This window comes from Ammospiza nelsoni, chromosome 9 (assembly GCF_027579445.1).
Source record: "Ammospiza nelsoni isolate bAmmNel1 chromosome 9, bAmmNel1.pri, whole genome shotgun sequence".
Lineage (NCBI taxonomy): Eukaryota > Metazoa > Chordata > Aves > Passeriformes > Passerellidae > Ammospiza > Ammospiza nelsoni.
The window spans coordinates 28,092,104-28,106,022 of record NC_080641.1 but is presented as its reverse complement, the minus strand read 5'-3'; positions in this window follow the sequence as shown (position 1 = coordinate 28,106,022).

Sequence of the window (13,919 nt, the reverse complement as noted above, 5' to 3'; positions counted from 1 at the left end):
TCCAGACCTCAGCCCTGCACAGCACATACTCCAAGAGCAGCCCGGTCTCCTTGGCCACCTTCAGAGCATCACTGCTCAAATATCCGTTTAATATCCCATCCAGTCGGATCTGAGTCTGAATCATCCCTCTCTCCCTTCTCAGTAGGAAATGATGTGATGAACACCAGTCTGTCCTGGCTGGAGACTCTTCTCCTGTGCCACTTTACCATGCACTTTGAAGCCATTGCACAGAATCTTAGGTTTTGGTCATTTGTGGAGTGGCCTTAAAGGAGGATACAATACCAATTTCTCCCCAGTGGCCTTCACTGGATGTCCCCACAGCAGATCTCATCACAGGCAGGGTGATTCCCATGGGCTCAATGGGAGAGAGCAGACTGCATCCCACCTCTCCTCTGTCTCAGACCAAAAGTCTTCCAGACACTCCACAGAGCAACCAAAATCCCAAAGAGAAAGGCAGGACCAGAAGGGCACCAGAAGGGCCAGAACAATCAGTTTACATGTGTGTGGCAAGGGTGGGACAGGCTAGTTTCAACCTTCTGGTTGGGCTGGGGGAGATTTCAGGTGTGTTTAACAGCTCTCAGCAGTGCTTTGGTCTGTTGGCTTCAACAAGAAGAATCAGACCCGTGCTGAGCATGTCTTCCTCCCGGGATAAGGCCCAACATGGACACAGTGTCATCATTCCCCTTGTGTATCTGGGGAGCTCCCCAGCAGACCATTTAAGCATCAGGGCAGAAAAGATTCTTGGGATGCAGGAAACCAATGGAGAGTCATTTCTTCTATGGGACCTCTTTGCATAAATACACCTAAAAAAGCACTCTACCAGCAGATAGCTGCTGGCCATGGCTCATTTACTTTGAGATGAGGAGTCAGTAACACCAAAGGCTGGATTTACACCTGTGGAACAACATGTCTGCTCCCACCTTCCCCCTGTACCCCATTCTGAGAACAGAGATAATAATGTTCACCACCTCAGAGGCATGTGCAAGGGTTATCTCACTAACCTGCCCATTTAAAAAAGCTCATGAAGATGCCTGGTGTCAGCACTGTTGGGTGAATCACACCCAAACTGCTGGGCCAGGACTCTGGGAAGCACCAGGAAAGCACAGCAAGGTGCCACTGCCAGCCTGCACTGCCAGAGAGCAGCAGTCACATCCCCACTGGCCCTGGGCTTCACGTGTCACTGATTGACTCAAGTTTTAATTATGCCCCAATATCTCCATGTCTCCCAAAACACAAAGCTTTCAGCCAGGCAGTTCCTGCCAGCCAAAATTTCATAAAGAGCAGCAAGTGACTAAGGCAGCCCAACCTTCAAGTCAGATGCTAACAGCTTTGGACAAGTGTGGGATTTTTACACCCCTATCTGCAGGAAAATCTGATGTTTAGTGCCCTGACTGTGAGCAGGTCACTCTTAAACCCCTGAACATCCCAGGCAAAAAAAAAAAAAAAAAAAAAAAGGCAGAAAAAGAAAAAAAAAGCGCCGGAGGGGAATTGTACTGGCTCTAATCCCTTCTGCCATTCTGCATATTCATGGAACATTGTCATAACACATCAGCAGGACAAAAGGTCTGTCGGCACCTCCTCCTCATTCCTTTGATAAACCACGAGACAAATGCTGAGTAAACACTTGGAATCCATTCACTGCACTATTCTCATCGGGATGAGAAAGGGCTCCTCTTTCTTGCAGGCCCAGAGCTGCTCAGCCTAATAAAGTACGGCCCACGGCCTGTGAAAAGAGAGGCCTATGGATGATGAAAACATGGATTATCTCATTTCACCCTCCTTGTATCAGACCCTGCTCACATTCTGAGTGCACTTGGTCTGACACGCAATTACACACCAAAAAAATAATAATAATAAAATTAAAAAAAAAAAAAAAAAAGCCGAGGGAAGGGGGTGTTTAACAAGTGGGGGGAACTGTCCCCATGAAATTTCACAGATGACCTTTTCCTAGTGGGAAAGTAATTAGTTTCTGTCCCAGCCACCAGAAAGTGTTCTAATTGATATAATCATTGCCCTGAATATTGCCGTGGGTGGGAGAAGAGACATTACTGAGTTCAAGGCTTTGCAGGTCTCTATGGCCTGATTTGTGCTCCCTGGCCATGCTGCTGCCTCAGCTCCCTGCCTGGCAGTGGGGGCAGGCAAAGAGCCCCATTCTCCTCACACAACTGGAAACCAGGAGTCCTGAGGTCACACAAACAGCTGGAGGAGGAATGACTTCTGTGCCTGAGAAGGGGTAAAAGCACCTCGGTGGTTCAGGATCTCCAGGTGAAAACCACAATGCCGGCCAAGCAGGCTGGGGCATGGGATCTCCAAATTCCACTCTAGAGTCCCTTCAGTCAGGCTTGGACGCCACCAGAGCCAAGAGCAGGCTGGTGAGGCTGGGAGGAGCACAGCAACCTCAGCCTTCCTTCACACCCCACAGGTAGGCAGAGAGACCAGAGACACATTGCCAAATAACTGATAAGAGCACTAAAATCAGCATAAAAATCCTCTTTACCTTCAGGCATTCAGTGACTTGACCCAGTTCTGCAGGACATCCATGAGCAAAGCTGACCCCAAGTGCTTTCCAACATCTACAGCTGCCTCCTCTGTCGCCCAGGTTTCCAAAGGCTGAGCTAAAAAAGCCTGCAATAAAACATAGAAAATTATTTAATAATCCAAAACAGGGCAAGGAATTGGTTCTTTTGAAAGCAATCATCTGAAATAAATATTTTCCATTTTAATATGATCCTTTATTTAAGAATATGAGCAATTTTCAAAGGGAAAATAAAATTCAGAGATGGTACATGGGGAGCAAGCACACTTAGTGCAATTGTGCCCATAATGAAAAACAAGACACAGTTATGAATTACTGCCAAATTATGAAGAAACAATAAATAGACTGCTGATTAACTAGGGTCTCTTTGTTAAATAAATGGTTTATAATCCTGCTCACTAACTGCAGGATGAGGATGTAAATGGTGTATTCACTGCTTTTTTCTCTGGAAAATCCTTACCTTCACCCTTTAAGTTTCAAACAGCCAGCAAAAACCATAAGCAGTTGTTCCTCGACCTGGCACATTAGCCGAGAACGTCGCCATTCAAATATTTGCGTTTTACAAGGTGTTTGTTCCAAAACCTCCCGGAGAGCTCGGGGCAGTCTCCAGGCCTCGCTCCAGCCCGGCCAGGCACTGATGCCGGCTCTTTGTTCTCCTTAAGAGGGGACTCTCTCCTCTCCTCTCCCCAAGAAACCAACAAGCAAAAGCGAGTGTGAAACTTGCAGGGCTTCCAAGAGGCTGCTTGGAAAGCTCTGCTGCCCTAAAACAGTTTCTGGGCTAAACTGCGCTCGTACAAGTGACAGTCACATTTCTGTGCCCGGGGATGGGTGACGAGCCGGCTGCAAACACCTGACCTGCAGGGCAATAGTTCTTCGTTAAAATATTGGGCTAATTAAATTTTTTTTTTTTTTTTTTTTTAAGATCATGCTTTTATTTCCCCAGTTGCTGCATTATTAAAAAAAAAAAAAAAAAAAAAAATCAGCGATGCTGTTAAGCCCAGATCCTGTGAGATTACTCAGGCATATAACTCCCATTCACATCCAAATGATCTCAGGCATCTTTGGGATACGAGCCTCGGGGAACTCATCACTTGATATTTCTCACAGACACAAGTCTCCAGGCAGTTCCTCTGCCTGCCCAGCAGCAGCTCCAGCCTGCAGGGCTTTGGGGCTCTGAGCCCAATCCCATGGGATAAACACTGGCTCTGAACACGCAAAGATGCTGAGCGGTGTCCTGCTCACACAGCCACAGGTACCAGGCACCCTCAGCTCCCTTCCCCACAAGTTGGGACCAAGCTGGGGGACAGGCCAGTTTGAAGGGAAGCACAAACACCCCTCAGCCTGTTCTGGGCAGCTTCCCAGAGCCTCTCCTATGCTTTGCACCAGGTCCCGGGGTGTCTGCATGGTTTCCCAGGGCTGGGATGTGAGATGTGCTACAAACAAGCGCAGCCCAGGGATGCTCTGTACATTGCACAGTAGGAGGCTTCATACATCCCATTCCAACCTGTCGACTTGTAGAGCTGACTCTGATACCCCTGAGAGCTGCTGAGCCCTGGGGAAGGGCCAGAATTTGGCCCCCAAAGATTGACAGGGAGTTTTCTCCATCAATTCCTGCAGAAAGAACTTTGCTACCTATGGCATCCTGTCAGCAGCACTCAGGTTAGAGCATCCAGCCTCAAATCGACAACGTTCCCCTCCAAACCCAATAAGTAATTGTGGGATTGGCTAATAAGGCTTGTCAAAATCAATTGGGGTTAAACACCTTTGGCTACAATAACAGTCATCTGACCCCAGGCTCCAGAAACTGCCGGGCTCAGAGGAACCCCGAGGGGTTATTCCTGGCTTCCCACTGCTTTGAGACACATAAAAGAGCAGACTATGCAGAGCTGGGTAATCCATTCAGCCCATCCCAGCCATGCACTGAAGTGACAGCTCCCAGAGTTTCTGCAGAGCTGGCTCCTCCTGGGAATTGTGTGTGCAGGGACCAATTTGTTCAACAAAACCTGGGCAACCAGAGTTTTCTTAAATTCAATTGCCTGAAGGAGAAGGCAAATAGCATTTAAGCGGAGGAAAGTGCATTAAAACCACATCTTTGATACAATGGCTGATACACCCCATGCTGCCAACGCCTGAAATGATAATATTTTTTTTCTTAAATAAATAGCTCAGCAGCAGGATCCCAGGCTCCCCCAGCACAGGGAGGCTCCACGCTGCAGCAGCCACATTTCCAGCCCTCCAGGCCAAACTGCTGCAGTGCTTCCCCTCTTTGCTGGGCTCATTGCTGAGGGTGGAATGATTCAGGAGGGACCAACAGCAGTGTTCGTGCTGTGCTGTGAGGATCCACACATCCAGAGGGCACTTTCAGCTGATGTTTCCCCACCAGTTCCAGGAGCAACATGCAGGAACACCAGCTGGTATGGACATCCTTCCCAGGTTGATACAAATGTCCTTTCCTGCTCATGTGAGCTCTCTGCCTTTAGAGACCTTGATGCAGAGGAAGGCCAAGCAAGGTGGGTCAGGAAGAGAAATAAATATTCAGGATTTGGGGCACTTGCATAACCCAGTGAGCTTCTTGCTTCTTCATCTCCAGTTGTGGGAGGCACCACCACACCCCACTCCTTGGCAGCTTTTCCTCCTGTGCCCTCCTCCCTTCTCTACCTGGGGACATTGGGGTGTCAGGAGAGGCTCCATGGGCACATGAGACCCTGGGTTGGACAGCAACAGTGCAGAGGGAAGGGCACGGCTCTGGGGTGCTGCACAGACAGCAGGCTCCATGGCTGGCTGTCCCTTGGAGCAGCAGCTGACTTTACACTTGAGCACAACATGTGATATTTGGATAAAGTCAAGACTATAATCAGGGATTTTAAATTGTCCTATCTGGTGTCAAAATTTTTGTGGAACTCTGACAGTCAAAGAAAAGTATCCCTTGCCTCCATAAACTGCAGAGGAATCTGCTTTAAAGCCTTCCTCCCTGAAGATTTCAGTTTCTGCTGATTATGAGGAATCCTGGCAAGGTTATCTTCTCTCACACTAGACAGGCATTTTACCTTCTTACCTTGGCTGGGGACCAAAAACCCAATGCCAAGGTGGAAATATGCATTACAGTGAGAAAACAACTACCCCAACAATCCCAAACAAGCATGCTGAGGCAAAACCTGAGCAGAAGAAAGGCGGGAGGTGATAGCAGGGATTACAAACAGGTAAAACAGGAAGGATATAACTAAATAAAATCTTCCCTACAACACCAGGGAAGGATTCCATCTGCAAGGGATGTCACACCATGGAGATCTGTGTTGTTACCAGCTCCAGATTTCCCCCAAGCCACTCTCAGCCCTGAGCCCAACCCCATCCAGCAGAGATCAGACCCCCACATGTGGGATGCCAGCACATGAAACCTTCACTCTCGCAAAGTTATTATGGCAGGAGGAAAAACAACTTGCCAGAGGAGCCTGAAAAGGAGGGATTGGTTGTGAATCATCATAAAGAGCAGGAGAGGGAAACCTGGAGAATCTCAGCAGTGGAGATGCCTGGCTGACCCCAGGGAACAGCAAAGCCCTGTGCTCCTGACAGGGGGACACAGCCAGGAGCACCCAGGCACTCATTCACACACTGAGGCTGTTCTCTTCAAGTCCAAAGAAATAACTTCTTAAAGTTTGAATCCCAAAGTGTCCCTGCATTTAGAATTGTCTTGCCTACACCTGGAGTGGCTGCAGGAGGGCTGTGCCACATGTGTGCTGCTGGAAATCAAAGGCTGCAACCAGTCACACACCAGATGGAATCATTCTGCTGGCATGGCTTCATTCCCCAGGTGACATCAGCATGGACCAGGCTGCAGGCAGCATCCCTTCAGTGCTCCCAGATGTGTAGACAGGAGCAGACAGGGCAGAGCAGCATCTACAGGGACCTCCTCTCCTGCCCATCCTTGGGGTGCAAGGGGAGGGCAGCTCCAGAGCTTGGTCCTTTCCTGCTGGCTCTGCACAAGCCAAGATGAAGAGCTGCTGCTGTCCTCAGCCTTTTCCTGAGTCATTGCAGCAGGGCAAGCACACCCCTGCATGGGAAGGAGGAGCTGGCAGGTACCAGCTAAAGGGGATCCCAACCACAGCTGGGACAGGTGCCAGCTCACACCTGTCACATTTTACAAAACCAAAGTGAGCCCACGTGGTCCAGTGCATTTGTGGTGCCAGCTGCAAGATCCCTTTGCAGGAAAAATCAACCTGCACCTTCACCTGGGCTCTGTTTCACCAAAACCCCCAAAATATTACATGTGAAAGGAAATTCAGAGCGAGTTGAAGGGCTCTGCATTGCTCCACTCAAAGGAGATTCCACTTTCTAGAGAAAGTCTAAACCTGTCATCAGCCAGGGGCACAGTGTCCCTCAGAGCAGTGGCTGGTGCCACATAGGAGGCATTCAGCCTAAATTAACTCTCCCCCTAATACCTGAGCAAACATTTTCAGATGGAGACTTAATATCCCTGGGCATGCCTGCTGTCTCCCAGGTGAATCCCCAGATAAACAAGGTCAGCTCAGCCCTAATGCTGCTGTAAAAAGCTGTCAGTCAGCCCAGGAGATCTGGTTGCAAGGTCAAACCAGTTCTGAAGGTTGCTGGGGCCAAACCTGGCCTGTCACTCATTTTAAGTGCAGGAAGGTTTGTTTTCTCAATACCATGTCAGGTATCCCAAATTTAGGATTAGCTGTCGGCCGCCACAACATTGTACTTTCAAAAAAATAAAATAAACACAAGCACACACACATCCCTGGCCCTAAATAAATCTGTGTGCTGAGCCTGCCTGCAGCTGGGAGGTGAAAAGAAACCTGTCCTTCAGGAAAAGGGAAAGGGGACTTTCCCACACATTGTGACAGCTTCTGGCACAAAGAAACACCCAAAGCACAGAGAAACATCCTTCAGTTAAAATACCCAGTTGAATTAAGGCATCTCCACTGCTGAAAAGCCTCTTTGTCCAGCAGATGAGGAGAAAGGCAGTGGAGATGCCCTCAAAATGGAGGAGGAACGTATGAAAGCTGCTCCCAGGCCAGCTGCAAGCAGAACAGTTTTGCATGGGATGAGTCCTTGGTGCCATGTGTGAGATGCACACATCATCTTCCGCAAACACCTCCAGCTATCTAAGAGTGGGGAGCAGTTTGCATCCTTCCTCCCAGCCCTTGTGACCAGATGAAGCTCTGGGAGCAAGATCCAGACCAAACCAGCTGCCAGAACCCAATCCAGCCTTGGCTTGGTCCTCCCACTGCCCTTGTGGTGCCAGCAGCACAGCACAGTTACAGCACTCACAGTCTGGGGGACACAGACCTGGTAACAAGGGGAAAAAGCATCCCTGGTGCTCCCCTGCCACACTATTTAAGGGACAATTAGTCTCTGTGGGGTAGATATTTTGGAAATAATTCCACAGGGAAAGATGTATTAAAGAGGCTCTTAAGACAACTTGTCTCTTTCAAAAAAGCATCAACCACTACCATAAGACTCACTTGGAGTTTTTGCCTCTCACCAGATCCTACATTAATTTGCTTCAGCCCTTTACCTTCTGATGCTTAAAGCAGAACTCAATCCATGGCCATTTATCCCTTGCTGGGGGAACCAACAGGATTCCTGAACAGCCTCCCTTCTCCCCTTGGCCGTTCAGCCACAGTGTTGCTCCTGCTGGTGCTTAAATAAGTTTTCCTGCTGCCGCAGGAGCTGGCTGGGCAGGGATTGTCCAGAACAGTCCAAGGCATTGCCAGGGACTCTGTCTGCAGCCAAAGAGGAGGATAATTTTTCAGGCTGTGTCTCAGCAGGGGAGGATGGGGAGCAAGGGGTTGGTCCAGCCTCTCAGAAAGAAAAAGCAAAGACAAATAAACTCCTGCAGGAGGAATTACCAGACTGTGTGCACAAAGAGGCAAACCTGAAGGGACTTGTGCCAGGAATGCCTGAGTGAGACAGGTGATGACTGACAGCAGCACCCTCCCTCTGCAGCAAAGAGCAGGAGAGGTGGGCTCCTCTCAGCACTGCAGGTTTGATGTCTCAGCCCTCAGCTTGCATTTTCATGCTCCAGCCATCCATGAAGACTAAAGGGACCAGGTGGGCTTGGATGTGATACACAAGGAGAGATACCAACCCTCACCCCCACAGCAGACAGATGCAGCAGAGGTGCCCCAAACTTCACAAGCAGTGTCTCAAGGGTGGTCAAGGGGGCAGGTACACTTTGGGGCGCACATCTTTGCTCCCCAAGGCTGTCAAAAGACCCTCTTCACCTCTAGTTGTGCTAATAAGTATTTATGTCAACACATCCATGACTGAGGATTGGCCATGGGGATGATTTATGGAGAGAGATCATCTGCATGATGGAATTTCCAAGTACAACTCTGCAAAGCCTTGGCTCCCAAAGCAGAGCCAGCCTCAGAAGTTACCATCCCAAATGCCTGCAGCTCACGGTCACACCCCCAAAAGGGATTAGTTTTTAACCCAGACCATTTGGGTGTCCAGCTAAACTCTTGGCCTTATAAAACACTTACAGCCACACAGCCTAAGGGCTGAAGAACTGGGGCATAGCTGGGAGAGCAGCTGGGCCAGGAAAAGCTAATTTTCAGCCGAAGTGAGTGAATCATCTATGACTTCAGCAAAATTGAGTTGACACCATCTGCTGCCCATCCTGGAGCAAACTCCTAAAATGATATCTCATGGTGAAGGAAACCTCCAGAAAGCAAAGACAACAAAAGCCCATGGAATGCCAAGAGTGATCATCCATCACCTGCAGGGCTACAGCATCTCCCCAAGAATCTTCTCTTCCATGCTGCCTCTCAGAAGGACATCCCACATTCAGTTAACAATATCCAAAACTGTAATTTTTATGTTCTTTCCCTTTTCAAGTCATGTTAATTTCAAAACAAAGACACAAGACACTGTCCTTAAACATCCCCAATATTTCAAGTGCAACTTTGTTTCAACATCCCTAAAATTGCCTTTTTCAACAATTAAACAATTCATCTTTTTCAGATCCACTCGGGACCTCATCTAGATACACATTAATCTTCCTGATCTCAAAGAAGCTCAAAGCCAAGGAGAAAATAGGCATTTCTTTCCCCTGATCCTACAAAACAATACTGCCACAATATTTGCCACCACTTCCAACACAGGCTATCAATGTGTTCAGACACAAGGCTTTCCTCATGTTGCAGCTCAACTTAAAATATCTGATTCTCAGTCTCATCCCATTGCATCATGCTCTCAATATCCTAAAAAAAAAAAAATCAACCCAAAAAAAACAACACACAAAGAAAAAAAACCCAAATAAACCCAAACTCAGCCACCTATTCAACAATCTGGTTCTTGCTGATGGCCTCAGAGAGGTCTCAGGCGCTGCTGTCTCTGCTGGAGATCATTGCATCCACTGAAGAAGGGGAATGATCCATTCATTCACCCCTTCCTTAACCCAACTCCTCACCATTTGACCTCACTCGTTCCTACACCATCTTGCATGTAGGTGCTGCTCCTTCCTCTTCTTTCCTCACCTCTCCCCTCTTCAGGGGCTGCAGCTGAATCAAGATCCACTCTCCAGCAACTGATATGCTGCAGTGGAAGAGAAGCTTTGGGCCAGCACCCAAAGCTCTCTCCCCTTTCCCAAACAATGTCATTCCCATTCTGGAGCAGAGCATTATGGATGTTTTCACCACTACCAACACAGACAACATACAATACAGCACAAATACTCTCAGGGTTTACAAAGCATATTCCTCCCCTCTCCTCCTGCCTTGCCTGCTTGAGTTCAGACATGGCCAACAACTATTAAACACATCAATGTAAATGTTAGTAGATTGCTTCTAATAGGAAACAAAAATGTTTTGAGCAGAGCTAATTGCCGGGAAATAAGGTCGTTCCAATATTTCAGCAGGGGGTTATAAGTCTCTTGGTTCCTGCCTCCTTCCAGCATTAAGGTTTTACAGATGTTGCTGTCAGAAGGAGAAGAATGATTTCAGATGCTTGTTTCCACTGTACATTAAAAAAAGAAGGGCATAAATGTGTGCAGCAAATTGCTGGGCAAGTTTTCTTTCTACAAGAGAAAAACCACAGAAATCTCAGAGAGCAAAACATAGAAAATCTGCATTGGGACTCCTAAAATCTTATAATGATACAAAATGCTCAACACACTGACAACTGGCAAAACTTTAGCACGAAATTCAAGCCAGCCAGTTGCACTGACTGCCAAATTGCATGTTCCAGTCCTCTGCTGCTTTTTTCCTCTTCTGCACCACTAAATATTCACTGTACATGGAGAGACCCTCTAGATCCAAAAGAAGAATGTGAACCAATCCATTTTTTCCTGAGCTGGAATAGGAGGATGAGAAGAGTCTAAGCACTGATAGAGAGGACAGCTGTGTTCTTGAGAAGCTACACCTAGACCCAAATTCAAATGCTAAGAGGGTGGGGAGAAGGAAGAAAGCTTATACTGAGTGTAAGACAATGATTAAAGAAAAAGAGACTTGGTGGCTGTCTCCAAGTTGTCTTGCCAGGGTCGTTCATCATTTGCGTGGGAAATATCCATGAAAGGGGCTGGCTCAGCTCCTTTCCCCTGGCACAGAGCGGCTGATGAGCTCTTGGGAGCACCCAGACAACTCCAGAACCGGGGTGAAACTCCCCAGCCCCATGCTGACACCCCATGGTATGTGCTGTACATGGACACACAGTGTGCTCTCTTAGGAAACTATTCCCCAAGCAGAAAGATCATGATAGTTTAAAAAAAAAAAAAAAAAAAAAAAAAGCAAGACCTACAACAATAAAGCTCTCAGCTGCACAACCCATTTGCTTCCTGGAAAAACAGGGGAAGCAAGGAGAGGACCAAAGACAGACCACCAGAGATTAGAGGTGAGTCCCTGCAGGAAGGTGCCCATTGAGTTTCTCATCATTGTTTTAATTGGGATAATGTAAGCATTACAAAGGACAATGCTCTGGCCCCTGCTTAGCACCACCACAAGATCTGGGTCACATCCCCAACCAAGCAGGTGCCCACACTGTCAGCAGTGCCTGCACCCAGCATTCAAGCCAGGCACCTGCCAGAGGAGGACCTGAGAGGGCTCTGGATGCCCACCCCCAAACCTGCCACCACAGCAGCCAAGGGACCTGAGGTCCTGATGGGGACACGTACACCAAAGCACACAGCTTTGCTCAGATTTAACCCAGTGAGCCAGTTTAGCTTTCACAGGTGTCACCAGCACACATTGCGCTGTGTTAAGGTGACCTTTTTTTCCAGCAAAGCACAATCCCCTCATTCTCCTTCAGCTTCACTTCCTTTAACAACACCACCCAAAGGAGGGGAGGGCTCTGCATCCCCATGCCCAGCATCCCCAGGGGTCTCCTTGGGGCTCTGTGACTTCCCTTGCAAGGCATCAGATTTGCTCCAAACACGCCTGACTCAAGCCAAGGGGCCAGGACCTCTCACGAGAGGCATTTGGGCTGCTTTATTTTTCCAATTCAGCAGAAACTGTGACTCTGCCGCTAAGAAGCCTGGAGCCCACTCTGAAGACTGTTCCAGATTTACACTGTTTTTCCTTAAGCTCAGAGATCACCACTGAGCTGTCTCTCATTCTGCTTTTGGCACTTTCTTTCATTTTAAAACGCAATCATACTCCCTCCCCCAAAATTAACCAACAAAAACAACATATCCAGACAAGGGACCATCCAGTTCAGCTCCTTTAACATTCCCAGCACAGCAGTACAACTTCTCCAGCCGTGGTGGGGGTTATGCTTTGGATGTGATTTCCACTAGACACAAGTGGCACTGCTTAAAAAAATAATCCAAGCCAGAAATAACCCACACAGGGACAGAGGAACTGAAGTCCAACATTTCTCTTAAGTAGAGGGATTCATGCTTCCCTCAGAAACCAGACAACCACCACATATGAAGAAGCAGTGTCCATCTCAAACCTCTCAATGTGTCCATGTGTGTCCATCTCAAACCTCCCAATGCTCACACAGAGCTGGACCCCAGGGATTCATGTTCTCATTTTCTATCTCATGGCTACTCTAAGGACCCATGAGTGGGGTTATGTTGAGGCCAGCTGGGCCTGGGACTGACACCTGCAGCTGGCAAAGATAAGGATGCTGAGCTGGCCCATTTCAGGATCAGCCTGTTCAATCACAGAGGGCAGTGTGGCATCCCTGAGCTGTGGGTCAGCAAGCACAGTGAGGAGGAGATGCCCCAGCAGCTCCACACCCCAGCCCCGTGCAGGGGGGCGGCACAGCTCCAGGTGTGCTCTCCAGGGTGCCCATTTTGGGAAGGCTCCCCTGCCCTGGCTGTAAACACCAGCCCTGACCACGGGACCCCAGCAGCTCCCCGTGCTCTTCCAGCAGATGTGCCAAGACAAGCTGATGTGAGGCTCTGTAACCAGAGGTTTGTTGGTCCCCTGGGAGCAGTGAAAGCCCAGGCTGGGGACTGAAGCACTGACTCGAGAGCACAAGCAACTGAGCTCTGTGAGGGCCACAAGCAACTGTGGAATGATTTAGGAGATGAGACCTTGAATTTGCCAATTATTTATCTTGCTGATGACTCAGACAAGCAGTTTTACTGTCCAATCCTTAGGGGAAAACATGTGGAACTAATCAGGCTACACCAAAATAAGAAAGAAAAAGATCAAATTAACATAAAATAAATTGAACGACGCACACAATACCAAACCTGATTTTTCCTTCCAAATGGGCACTGTATCTGAGATTCTTGCTCATTTATTATTCTTTAGCTTTTAAAGGACAACACATGGCAGCAGAAGTCATTTTTGCAAGCACAACAAAACAATCTCTTCACAAAGAAAGGCAATAGCTGTTTATTCAGCAGGCCCCTCCTATTCATGACGTTGCCATCTGGAAATAACGTCAATGAAAATAATAATAAACGAAGACATTTTTGTGATTAACTTAGAAAGACACCAATTTCAGTATTAAAGCAGGTTTTGTGCTAATAAGAACCATGAGTTTGTTGCCTGTTAATGCAGGCTAAGGAAGAGACAAGATGCTTTAATGTTGGCTGGGATATTTGGAGGCTTTTACCTTTTGTGCCCCAGAATCTTTGGGAAAGTCTCTTCAGCTTCACTAATCAGGAGCTGGATGCCTAGCTCCTACTGAAATCCACAATTTGGGATCTTGTAGGATTTGGGACCCGTGATGGGACCCAGTGATGTCCAGAGCCTCATCCTTTCCCAGCCAGGATCTGTGGTATGTTAGCCTCTAGTTTCAAAGGTGTGCATGCAGATAAAAACTAAAACTTTTCTTAAAAACTATGCATTTTGATGAAATTTCCTTTTGGGGGAGGGATGATCAAGTTAGCAACCACAACACAATCTCAAATCTCCTCTCCCACCAGCATTACCCTTCCCTGGGATCTCAAGGCTTGACTTTGAGCCAG